This window comes from Typopeltis vanoorti, chromosome 23, assembly GCF_054136105.1.
Source record: "Typopeltis vanoorti isolate ZY-2024b chromosome 23, IOZ_Tvanoo_1.0, whole genome shotgun sequence".
NCBI lineage: Eukaryota > Metazoa > Arthropoda > Arachnida > Uropygi > Thelyphonidae > Typopeltis > Typopeltis vanoorti.
In genome coordinates, this window is record NC_143571.1 from 33,324,997 (window position 1) to 33,339,089 (window position 14,093).

The following is a 14,093-nucleotide window of genomic DNA, read 5'->3' on the forward strand; positions in this document are numbered from 1 at the left end:
ATATTTTCATTGGTTATTTCACTGAATCATAAATTGTGCATTTTACTTTTGAGAGAAACTTGTGACATGAAATTTAGAATTATCTACACGTTAGCACAAGAAAAGTATATTTAATATACTGCCAGATGTTTCAGTTTAAAAATAAGAAACTCTCATCAGTGGCTAGACAGAAAACAGTTTTTCACAAGGTACAATACAAACAATTGATCATTCAAAATTAGAACGAGCCGCGTGATGTTATATCGTTAATCACGATATCATTTCACTGAATAAAGGTAAACAGAATAAATTACCTGTACAAATTTACAATGCCATTCAAAAAACTTAATTTATAAAATCATACTCAAGATATCACTAGACATATATATTATCTAGAAGGTCTTCCTTAAAAATAATAATATATGAAATTAAATGGCTTCTCCGAAAGGACTACACAACATCTGTTCGAATCCTACAAGCTAAACCAAAACAACAAAGAATCAATACGTCGAGTTCCAATCCCATATATCTCCGGAATTTCAGAACCAATTTCAAGAATTCTGAAGAAATATGATCTAACAGCTACTTATATTCCTATTAATAATATCCACCTATTTCCCCTCGTCTAAACGCTCAACTATGTCTCTTCCTGATGTACACCAAGTTCCATGTGACTGCCATCTTTCTTACTTTGGACAAACCGGACGCTCGATAGAAAAAAAATACAAGAACATCAATCTTATATTCTTCACAACAAATCCGATAAGTCTGGATTGGCGCAACACGGAATAAAGACAACACACAACATTCTTTGGTCCAAAAATCGCCTTCTACACAAATGTCGGCATAAATTCGAACGGCTATTCAAAGAGAGTGCTTAGGCCTTACTTTACTGCCCTAACCTGAATCGTAATGATTGCCTGTCTATGTGAAAAACATGGGAAAGTTTGATCCGAATAACACATTAATTTTTTATTATTTTTATTTATTTATTATTTTTAATGAAGACCTTCTAGATAATACATCTGTCTAGTGATATCTTCAGTGTGATTTTATAATTTTTTTTTTGTTTGACATTGTAAATGTACACATGTAAATATTCTTCACTCTTCTGTTTACCTTTCTTCAGTGAAATGATATCGTGATTAACGATATAACATCACGCGGCTCGTTCTAATTTTGAATGATCAATTGTTTGTATTCTACCTTGTAAAAAACTGTTTTCTGTTTAGCCACTGATGACAGTTTGTTATTTTTAAACTGAAACAGTATATTAAATATATTTTTCTTGTGCTAACATGTAGATAATTCTTAAATTGTGCAATGTAGAATAATAATAGAATAATAATCTTCTACAATATAACACATAATACGAAAAACCGTGACGATAGCACACAAAAGACTTTATGCTTTACTCTTTTTTCCTTTTTTATTAATTGCTAAATATGATAATTACATTCATAATTAATTTTTTTGATTGTTTCGCGTGAATGTCTGCTACTTTTTCAAGTTTTCTTTTTAACTCCCTGCTACTATTATTTCAGTTCAATGGGCTATCTCTCCAAGATAGCCCATTGAGATGAAATTAAATAAATATCTCAATAATGTGCCTTAAGTTTGCCAGCAAAAAAATGATAAAAGAATAGCAGTTTCAAAGGATCTTCGATAAACAGCGTTTATCGGACATCCTTTGAAATGAAAATCTTTATAGCAGAAAATGAAATAAATCGATAGTGGTTGTAAAAAAGCATCGCTATGAAAGAGAAGCAACGTATATTACAGCTAGTTATGTACTTCCCTCGTTTTCAATAAAAACGTAAGCTAGGAGTAACCAGTAATATATATGGTTCAGACTTTAACTCTGTAGTCCATTGTTTACTTTAAAAAAATTACTTAAATATATGTAATTAAAAATATGATTTATATGTAATTAAATAATATGATATATTACTTATTTTTACCAATTCAAAAGGTCCTCCCCCTCCCCACTCAAAGTATCAAGTATGCCTCGATTCACATGAGTCGGATAACAGGCTTTCACTCATGCATATGTATAGCTGGCGCCCACTGCCAAGCACCGTGCTGCCATATGCCATCATTGTTAGTTGCTATGATAAACATTAGTCTACATTCAATATTTTTGCTGAAAGTTCCCTTACCTCACTCCACCCCAACAAACTTATGTCCAGTCTTCACTGATATTTTTGTATGGTGTGTCCATGTAATAAGAAATGTAACTATTTTCGTGTTTCTGAATTTTCCTATCTTGATTTCGTACTTCCTTAGTGAATTTCGGTTTCCGTATAGAACGTGTGTGCTCCTTCTCTAAGTATAAAATCTCTTGTGTTATTATATTTATACAAATTTGCTTTAAGATCAATTCATGGATTAAAAATAGATATCAAGTAGTATATATATATATATACCCTACATTCTTACAAACTAGAGTTCGCAATCATTGTAAAGAAACGTTAGCAGTTTTCTCCTGAATATCTAATATAATCTGTCTGTGTGGATTCCGTAGTATGCATATTCTATAATATTTCGTTAACCGAGGCAAAGAACTTTTTTTTTTCCCTAAAACAACGAAGCAAACTTATCTATTACCGAATGCCTTCACAAATTTTCTTCGGCATTTGATAATTTTACAAGTTATGTGGAATAAAAATTTAAAATAGAATTTACGTTGTAAGTGTAATTTACACTTCAGATCGGTAGGATATATGCTAGACAAATGAGTACATAATATTTAGCATACTTTAATCTATACTTCAATTTTGCTTTAGCTCTGCGTGTTAATTACAGGTAAAAAAACTAACAAAAAAACCTGAAAGCGTTGATTTGTTATATATATTTATCACACGTTGCTATCGAGGGCGTTTTATTAATTCATTTGTGGTATATTAATTTCAGAAAACGGCTTTTCATAATCTTAATTTTAGGATAAGGTAGTTTGTTTTATGCCTAAATTTATCTTTTTTTTTTTTTTTTTTGTACGAAATTGCGTGTGTTTTCCTGACCGATTTGCCTGGTTGGGGGGATGAAAAACCTGAGTTTTTGGCATCAGGATCCCCCCCCCTCTATATGAGACCGGGTAACTCACCTTCAATTGAAAAGTCATAAAAATGTTCTTCACGTTCTAGATGATTTTCAAGCTCAGTCTTTCCAACCAGAGGGCGTTGTCAAAAATTACTGAGCTACAAAGACTGATTTGATTACTTGCAACACTGTAATCGAGTTTTAAAATAATAATTCGTTTCGTCTATAAAGGTTTTTATATAATGTTTGCATTAAACAATGATAGCGACTATTCATAGAAGTATAGAAACTCAGAAGAAGTATTTTCTTTTGAGTTTTTTTTTACTCGTTGTCTCGCAGTGAAGGCACATTGAGAGAGAGAGAGAGAGAGAGAGAGAGATCCACCCCGCAGAGATCGTGCAGTAACATTACATCTTCACGATCACCAACACCATTGCTGTCACTTGAAAGCACCAAGATCTTTACATTACCGTCTTCTGCTATAATCCGAAGGTAACAGACTGAAATATATCTTTCGCAGGGAAATAAAAAACCATCGCTCTTTGCCGATTTATCTAAACAGTTAGGGGTGGCCAGCGTTCCTTCACGTCACTCTAAACGGTTTCGCTCAACGGGAAAGTTCCACTCTCGGTACTGATATCTCTGACCTCTATACCGACTTTCATGAGATCACATGAAACGCAAGGGAGAAGGAGAAGTAATTGACGTCAAGATAAGACAAAAAAGAAAATAGTATAGGAAAGATAATGACAATTTCTGGAAAGAGTATAGAAAGACGGCTCTGGTATCTCAGCGTTTACATCGATCAGATCCTATGTAGACCACCAACGATACCTGAAGTGGAGTGGCAGTAAATGTCTGCCTCCAACGAAGAAAGATTTGAGAGTCTCTAGGACCTAATTTTTCACGAAAGAGATCTTAATTGTCTTAGTGAAAAATTAGGTCCTACAAAACTAGTTTTATACAGTTCGGGGCTATTTGTTTGTTGGGATCACAGGATACGAGACCAGTAGCGTAGGGAAAGAAATCGAGGGGTGAAGTTTCAGAAATTACTCACTTCCCTCTAGTTGTAATTCCACTGTGAAAATTATACATTATATCCAAAAAGATTATTGTCAAAACTCAGTGAGCTACGAATTGTCTTTTGTTATTATGTTATAAAAATCCAAACGAAAATAGTCTTGAAAAGAGAATTTTGATATCATGATTTCGTGTTCTCCGATCATTAGATCTGTTTCTAATGCAAGCACCGCCAGACAGATGGTGGTTTGATAGGAAAGAGCTGGGGAGGTCTTATCTGTTTGACTACCATCTGTGAGCTCTTATCATTGCTTAAACTTCTTGACAGATTTTTGATGAAACTTAATAAAGACATTCACTAAACTTCATCATGAAAACTTGAACAAATAGTCTAGATCCGGCTTGTCCAACCCGCGGGCCGCGGGCCGCATGCGGCCCAACAAAAAATCGTAAACTTACAAACTTTATGAGATTGTGACTAAAAAATACCATTAATAATACTACAAATACAATTTTAACATGCTATTAATTTATAAGCATTTATAAATTAATTAATTATATATTAATTAATTATTTTATAATTAATTAATTATAATCAATTAATTATAAATTATGTATTTATTCAAAATTGCCGCCCATGCGAGTAGTTACTTCTCGACATAATAAATGGCGCTAGCGCTCTTGCTTCCTACTTTTACCACGCAATAGATGTCTCTCTATATGCGCCATGGGTACGCTGGTATGGCTTTCAATGTGCAATTGTAAGCAGTCGAGTTGACACCGAAGAAAGGTGCAGACGTTACGTGTGTTTGTGGCGATTTGGCGAGTAATTTTTTTAGTAGTAAAAATTTGGCGATTTGATGATTATTAAATCTAGTTTTCTAATTTTCAATCTATTTTTTTTTTTTTTAATTCCAGCATGGTTTCCACAGCGTCTCAAAAGAAAACCGAACCAAAAAAAAAAAAAAAAAGAAAGAAAAATTATAGAAGAAGGAAGATTGTTCAACGAAAAGTGGACAGACGACTACTTTTTTGTGGAGGCAAATACTAAGGCAATCTGCTTAATTTGTAGGGAATTTGTGCCAGTTTTCAAAGACTACAATTTGAAATGGCATTACACGCAAAAACATACTGCGAAATTTAGTGCGTATCAAGGAATGTGTCGTAAAGACAAAATAGCGGAACTGAAAAAAAGTCTATCATCTCAACAAAGTTTTTTTTAAAAAAAAAATAACAACTGAAGCAGATTCTATTGTACAAGCTAGTTATGTGGTTGCAAACTTGATAGCAAAAAAATCAAAACCGTATGCCGATGGTGAGTTTATTAAGCAATGTATGGAAAGCGTGGCAGATATAATTTGCCCTGATAAAAAAAAGGGGATTTTTCTAAAATCAGTTTGTCTCACCAGACTATAGCCAGGCGAATTGATGAAATAGGAAAATCTGTCGAAAAAGGTTTGGAGAGTAGAGTTGCTAATTTTAAATTTTATGCTTTGGCGATAGACGAAAGTACTGATGCTACTAATGCAGCTCAATTGGCAATTTTTATTAGAGGTATTGATGACGAATATGACATCACCGAAGAAATGGCTTCTTTAGTGCCATTACAAGACACAACTAAATCAAGAGATTTATACGAAGCAGTGAAAAATACGTTAAAGCGATTTTCTTTTTCCACTGTGAACATATCTGGTATAGCTACTGATGGTGCCCCAGCGATGATAGGTAAAAGAGATGGACTTGTAAAATTAATAGAAGACGATGCAATTGCCTCCCAAAATTTAAGTATGATGAAATATTACTGCATAGTACACCAAGAAAATTTATGCGCAAAAGCTTTAAAGATGGATAACGTCATGCAGATTGTGAATCATCGCCAATTCCAGGAATTCCTTAAATTTATAGATGGTGACTATGTGGACATCATTTATTTTTCGGAAGTAAGATGGTTAAGTCGAGGTAAAATGTTGAAAAGATTTTATGATTTGCGAAATGAAATCAAGTCGTTTATGGAATCAAAAACAAAATTTGTGCCAGAACTTGACGATGAAAACTGGCTCACAGATTTGGCATTTTTAGTAGGCTTGACCGCTCATTTAAATGAGTTAAACATGCGTCTTCAAGGTGAAAACCAACTGATCATTACAATGTTTCAAACTATAAGAGCGTTCGAAATGAAACTGAAACTATGGCAATCTCAAATTAAGGCAAACAATTTTATGCATTTCGACACGTTGGCTAAACACGGTCCTGTGAACAACGAAAAATATGCAGCCTTGCTTTTCGATTTTATATAGGAATTTGAGAAGAGGTTTCAAGATTTCCGGAAAAATCATCAATCTTTTGATATATTTGCGACTCCATTTTCAGTCGACATGAACATATTACCTGCCAATTTTCAAATGGAATGCATAGAGCTACAATCTGACATTCAACTTAAAGAAAAATTTAATCATGTCTCTTTACTGGACTTCTATAAGCTATATCTTCCCAGAGAAAAAGATCCCTCGCTTCACAATCATGCCTTATTCATGTCATCGCTATTTGGAAGCACCTACATTTGTGAGCAGCTATTTTCAAGGATAAAGCACACGAAGAATAAAACTAGAACCGAAATATCTGATGAGCACCTTGAGAACTCACTGAGAATTGCAACTACTTCCATCGAACCAAATATCGAAGCATTAGTGTCTCAAAAACAATGTCATACATCTCACTAATTTCACGTTGCTGTCTTGTCTTTTACTTTTATAATAAAAAATTCATGAATTAATGAAGTTTAAATTACTTAAATATGTTAAGTATACATTCTACGTTTTTTTGCTCATCGTTAGTGTTAGTGTATTTTATGTTTGGCCCAAAACAACTCGTCTTCTTCCAATGTGGCCCAGGGAAGCTAAAAGGTTGGACACCCCTGGTCTAGATGAATTATTTGATTAATTAATTACATTTATTAAGTTTATATATTAAATATATGCTTTTGGAAATTCAGAGTGTTTCATAAAGTTTACTTTGCTTTGTCTCTTCGGTTGTTCTGTGTGCAGTTGAACTCCTACGGCTAGAAGGATTTGTAGAATTTGGTTTGGTATCGTTACTGAATTTTATCAAGGCTTTTTAATTTTCAATTTAAGTGAACTCTTTAAACGACATTTAGGACGACATGCGTATGCGTTATGATATTGGATAATTCCATCTCTCTCTCTCTCTCTCTCTCTCTCTCTCTCTTCTTCGATAAATTACGTTCTTCATCTTATTTCTTCTGTTTTCTTCATTTCTTTCTCTAGAACTAAATCGCACAATGCTAATTCTTAAACTTTCTTTCATAGAGATTTGTTGGTTTACTTGAAATGCTGTGTGTTATAGAATGAATACTCTATTTTCTTTTATCGTAGTATTTATATGGCTGGTAGTACATAGTATATATATATGGAAATTAAGAAAAAAGGACAGAAACAGAAATGCAACCAAGAAATTATATGAAAAATTGTAGTTTCAGTAGTTGCAGCAATTAATGTTAAGAAATACTAAACAGTTTTATGTTACAATAGACGAAGACAGCAACAAATATTTGTTTTGAAATTACTGCGGAAACAGCTAAGACTATTAGGTCAGCGTGTTCTTCTGGCAAGGTTCTTGTTCTTGTGGATTAAAAACATGACTTTCCGAGAGGGAAAACTGTTGGTCTACCGTCTAGGACCGAAAACTTAATTTTAGTGAAAAATTCTTTTGCCACTGATTTCATTTTTTTTATCTTGTATTTTTCTCTTCCACTTCAGTGCTGCTGTAGGTCACTTGTAAAGCCAAAGCTATAGTTTCTTTTCTTTTGGAAAGCACGTGGATTCGAATCCACTCTAGGAGGATTTTTAATTGAAAATGAGTTAGTAGATCTTATATGGATGAGAATTCATAGGTATTTTTCTCTCGGAAACTCGGGTTTTTCCCAGACATTCAGATCAGTTTTCTTTTAAATTTATATTCCATTTTAGAAAGGAATATTCACAAATTATCACTCAAATTACGATTCAAATCCAAACAGATTATTTGTTCATTGCTTGGTACGCATTACATTATGAGTGCTACGGCTGTGTTTTGTTTCTGAATGTCCAGTGGAGCTTCATTTGAAACTCAATTCCAAAAAAGAAATTTCCTACGAAAATACACCGTTGTTGTCATAACTGTTTTACAAGAAATTCTTCCGATTTTAACTCCTTCGAAGATCTAACGGTAAGACAAGTCAGATGAGACTGTTGTAACCGAGTGCAGATTAACTCCGCTCTCCCTTCCATTCGCCTAAGGTTATTCATTCTAGCTTTTAATGTTGCAGCACACGAGACTTAGAAGGAAGTCATCGAAGCGGTAAGGTCGCGTGCCACTGGTTGCGGTTTGCAAACCGATATCCTGTTGACGATCCCGCTAACGCACATGTCGTTTGTTATGACGTATGCACGATAACAAATGAATATTGTAAAGAGTGAAGGACAAACTGTAGATAGAGGGAGGAGAGAGAGGAAATATAGACGGAAGTATACTGTTATTTTCGTGCAATGGAACTTATTAGCAAATTTGACCTTTCTAGTCGGATGGTTGCTTTTACTTTTAAAGGTAAGAATTAAACACGACAGATGGTTCAGTCTTAGAAACATTCCATCTCTCTCTCTCTCTCTCTCTCTCTCTCTCTCTCCATGTTTTTGCATTTGGCTGTGTTAATCTACCTTCATGTTCGCATAACCAGAGACAAACAAAGTGGAGGGAAGAAGTGGTGTGCCGTTTCAAATTGGCTTCATTTTTTTTGTTGAAATAATCGAAGTTAAAAAAAAAAAAGATGGTAACAGTTCCTTCTCATCACTTGTTCCCAAAGTCCAGATGGTTGACGCTAGGGCTGTTGAGATAACTCGCAGGTATACGTCGTAGTTACACACACCTGTATCTATCAACAAGGTGATAGTACAGGTGGAAGGACTTCGGTGGCGCCGCAATAGTGAACTTGAAAACAAGAGGACACATCTAAGAGCCCAGAGGGCACTTACTGTTGTTGGTAATACAGCAAAAAGGTGTGTGTGTGTGTGTGACAGTATGTGCTTGTTGGAGGTAGACTGGCTTGACACGTTTTTTCATTTTTCTTCCCCTTTTTGCTACGTTTGTTTCTCCGTTGTTGACATATGAATATATATCAAAACAAATGGGTAAAAAATAACTTGAAATTTTGAAACAAAGCTTAAAATATGTTAAAAAAAATCAGCATCTCTGGTTTTTCATGTTCCCACTATATGGCAGTAATAAGTATTTCACTTTCATTGCGCTCAGCGAAGGGAGATTATATCAAGATAGGTATGATTCGTATCCAAATATCTCCAACTTTAGTAATCAAGAGTAATCACTTATTTAAAAGTCACGTTTACTCGAAATGTTCCTTTCAGTAGCTTATAAAGGGGTTATTAACCGAATAAAATTCATCAGTTCTATCTGTGATAAATAATTATTTTTCATTTATTATTATGTGACTCTCACCCACTAAGGGCTAAGAGTATTTATCTTTTCTCGGACATTCCTGTGTTTACAACATTTGTCTAAAAACCGCCGATTGAAAAAGATATTCTCTTTAGTGTTCTTTGCGCATTCCACAACGCTCTTGAACTTCCTTACTACATTGTAAATCTTATATGACTTTAGATGCTCATTTAATTATATTCGGTATTCTATATATCTATAATTAATGCCAGTTATTAATTTTTATTAATAACTGTTCGTTTTTCAGACATTTAAACTAAGATGTAGTTTTACAGTTTTAAAATTTGAAATCTGGTACGATTATAAATTTGAAAAACGTAATTTAGTTAATTTCGTTACCATTTTCTTTTGACCATTCAAGATAACTTCATTAATAATTTTTCATGAGAAGTGTAGTAGTCGTAACAAGAATACTAATAATAATAATTTCAGTAATTAATTTCATTTTTTTTATCAATCTTCACTAAAATTAACGAGTTAAATCTGTATGAATGACACATTTCCGGAAAAACAGTATTACTGTTTCTACTGTACGAAGAGGAGAATTTACATTCTCTGCGATTAAAACAATAGCGTCAGTCAATTATCCACTTCTTAATCGCTTCCATAATAATCGCCTTCCTCCCTTTTGCACATATGAGATTTTTTTTATGATATGCACTCATTTTTCTATATAAAATCGGTAAAACACAAAATCTAACTGGTCGAAATCGATCGAGCCTTTCCTCTGTCTACTTTATTGTAAAGTATTACAACGTATGAATTAACTCTATCCTCAATTACCGAAAATAGTTGAAGCATGTTATCTGAAACAGCATGTGTCCGAGTAGTAAATGACCCCCCCCCCCACACACACACTTTTCAATTTAGTTCGAGTGGGCCGAATATCCCCAGATGACTGTAAGTAACAAGGAGAAACAGCTAATTCCAAATTTGGTTGGAATCAGTCGAAGAACGATCTAGAGAGATGTCCGAGGAGGAAGAGAATAAAAAAAAAAAAAAAAAAAAAAAAAGAAGGGAACATTTTATTTTTTTTTGTTGTTGTTGTTAAAGTGTTCTAATTTTTGATTGGATCTAATGCAAATTTGGAAGAGTGTTAACACCTCTGTTAAATAAACTAAACTAGAGGAACCGACAATGTTAGTCCTAATTATTCTTATAATCAGAGTAATATAATTTCGACTCGCTATAGTACTTGGCTTAAAAATAACTGCTGTAAATTTTGATTAGTATTGATATGAACTTGTGTCATGTCAACTTTTCATTTTAATAGATATACCGTAGTCATATTAAATGCACCACAGACAACCTTTCGTAATATATAATTAGCCTACTAATTTGTACTTTTTATTGTACGACTATGTACAATAAGTGAGGAATGCAACCGCACTAAGTTTATTTAACATCTTTTTTTTGTGTCTTCAACTCCGTTAGAATTTGATAACAAAGTATCTTCTTGAAACGCTAACACTCATTTTAATTTAAAAAAATAAAATGTTTAGAATTAAAATGAAAATTTCTAACATCTTAGTAAATAAGATGAATGCAATAACTTTTGATGTAATTGTGATAACTAATTTTTAAAAAAAGTCTCTGATAAATAATTTAAATTTTCTCTCGAAAAATTTGATGGCTTGATAAATATTAGCAAATTAGTGGCTCCCTCTATCGGTTCGTCAAGTAACTATAGTACGTAGTGTCGATGTTTTTGTTGGTTTAACCTGTACCACAACGAAGCTTCGGATGCCACAGTCACGTAAAACCACAGTCCGATGTAATCGCTTTGGCTGACAAAGAAGTAGATGATATCTCTGTGTGTGTCGCAACGCATATGAATGCCTCACTAACCTAGTAAAGCGAACAGATAGTAAGGAGGATTAGACAGCGCATGATGTGTTTATCTCTTGTCAGTGAGTTGAAAATTCTGAAATCAGAATATAATGGATTTAAAGTAACGTATACAATAGAAAAGAAGCCAAGCTTGTATTAGATTGAAGTTGGAACTCAGTGTATTTACAAAGTAAAAACATAAAATAAAATAAACCTAGAATTATAAAATTCGAATTATAGATGGCAAAAGAAAATTCTTTCATTCCTGTTTTTGTGAAGTGCTATGTCGGGCAGATGAGATTCATATCTTAAACGTTTTCAAGTGAAAAACATTTTTCTTCCCTCTTATCACCGAATCTCAAAGGCCTTTGTTTACTAAATCATCACACCATTCATCTCAAATCTCACACAGTTACCATCGGAAAAGGTTCAGCCCACCCCTACTTGTGGCGACTAGTTTAGGAAAGGAGAATGTCTTTAATTTTCTCTAAGGTGCTTAATTTTTATCCTTCAAAGAAAAAAAAAATATTCTAGACGATTCTAGATGCTGTTCTTAAAAGTGAATACAGCCTTCAGACAAAGAAGAAACTCAGTGAGAGTCCACCGATGTAGAGATATGAAGTCCCCCACCTTTCACCACCCCTTCTCAATCGGGCGGGTTTTCTAGGAAATGTCTGCTCGACTAATTGCTAGCTTGATGACTGGTGCCTAAAGCTTGTAACCTTGGTGACGGAGATATTGATGGATTTCTCAAGGCTTGTAGTTCTGGAAGTCACTTCATTTGTGCGGCGGCAGCTTACTGAAATAATTAATATCAGCGTTTGGTAGTACTTGGAAGATTTTTTAGAGGGATATGCATACGTCGCCTCAGGGAGATTTGCGTGGATTTTTATGCACTCATCTTAGTGTATAGTTATATACTAAGTATGCATATATTTGGTATGGAACAAGGAATTTCGACACCCAGAATAAAGCGAAATACACATACATTTTGTGCATTTGTTGTTGTTGTTGTTGTGTGTGTGTGTGTGTGTGTGTGTGTGTGTGTGTGTGTGTGTGTGTGTGTGTGTGTGTGTGTGTGTGTTCTGCATCATAATTACCTGTTTAGGAAGAGGAAAAACTCGAATGCTGAGAATAAACCTTACTACTTTTATCCCGGCTAACTTAGCCCTGTCTCCAAAAGGCTCAATAAGGTTCTTCTAGGTCTCTTTCTCAAGAGTGATGCCTAGAACTACTACTTTATTTATTTATTTTTTCAAACGAATTTTAGGGGAATAATATATATATATATATATATATATATATATATATATATATATATATATATATATATATATTTTTTTTTTATTTTTTAAATTTCTCTTTCACCAGTAACTTTCGTACGTATTATAGAATAAGTGGATTTGAAGTAGTACACAACTTACTAATGGACTATGACCCCCCTTCCCCCCGGGCGAAACTGCCTCGATCAAGGATTCATTCCAAAATTTGATTATTATTAATATAAAAATGAAATTTATATTGTGAGTTACTTAAGAACAATACGGTGTTTATTATTATTGTGTTTTATTTCATTATAAACTACAACCAATAAAGAACAACAAAATACAAATCATATTATTAAAACTAATACGATCATAAGCTCCCACATAGTAGAAACTAATACAAATATTGAGAACAATATTAAGATGACATGTTTTTCAACATTGTGGAAACAGCAAGTTTAGAAGTCGTTGATAAAATCAGTGCTCTTATTACTGCATATGGTCAGTTTAACTATAGAAGATACTGGTCATTTAGAAAACTGTAAAACACCACTAGAAAGTTCAACTAAATGCCCAGAAAATCACAGGAAAAGACGAAGCCTTGATGCTCCGATCATTTTATTGTTTGAGTAATGGATTCCGCTCAACTTCCCTATGCTTAAAGATACTTCGAACCACTTATTGAATTAAGATATCTGATAAAAATTTGCATATCGAGAACACAACAGACATGTTCAGAGACTCATGTTATTAATATGAATGTGCATATATATTCAATAATATTTTAATAACCAATAATTGTTATATTGATCCATTCATGTGACTGTACTGGAATATACTGCAAAACTAATTGAAAATATTAAACGATCACTTACCTCCACCCTGTGGATATGAAATCGCTCCATAATAGCTGTAGTAACAGTGCAGCAATTACTCCTGTTTTCAAACTTCCCCTCTGATATGCGAATAATTTCGTTCACCATACTCGGTCAAATCACGATTTGACCATTTTTTTTTTAATTGCGTTTAAATGGGACCTTGAGGGATTACAGAGTTCCGTTAGTCATATGCTAGTTATTTATTACGAAGTTTCCTCATCGAGTACGGAGAACTTCCTTGAACAATTCAATTTCTCCACTGGAATGATAATGTAGAAGATAACGTAAACGAGTCAAGGTTATATTCAATAAATCTGAAATACTTTCTTGGAAAAGTATAAGCTTAGCTCTTATTAAAAGTATAAGCTCACGTATTGATTTGTTTTTGTTCTGGGCAAACGATATTTATTGTTGTAGAACATGAAACACATCTCGAAAATAAGCAAAACATGCTGTGGGAAAATCGTAAAAAACTGGTATCAATCTTCCACGTCATCGTTGCTCCGCACTACTACATAAATAACAGTAAACCTTGTTTTCATTTAACATAATTTGACGATGATTGTAGATTCTT

General features: G+C 33.6%; 1 long non-coding RNA gene across 1 annotated transcript in view; it reads right to left on the bottom strand.

Annotated features, from left to right (window-relative positions):
* LOC150093763 (uncharacterized) overlaps window positions 1-13,849 on the bottom strand; it is a 30,117-nt gene extending 16,268 nt beyond the window's left edge. Inside the window, exon 1 of the long non-coding RNA XR_016550318.1 lies at window positions 13,517-13,849. This is a non-coding gene — a long non-coding RNA (uncharacterized LOC150093763). The remainder of the gene's footprint in view (window positions 1-13,516) is intronic.
* Between the last annotated feature and the right edge of the window lie 244 nt (window positions 13,850-14,093).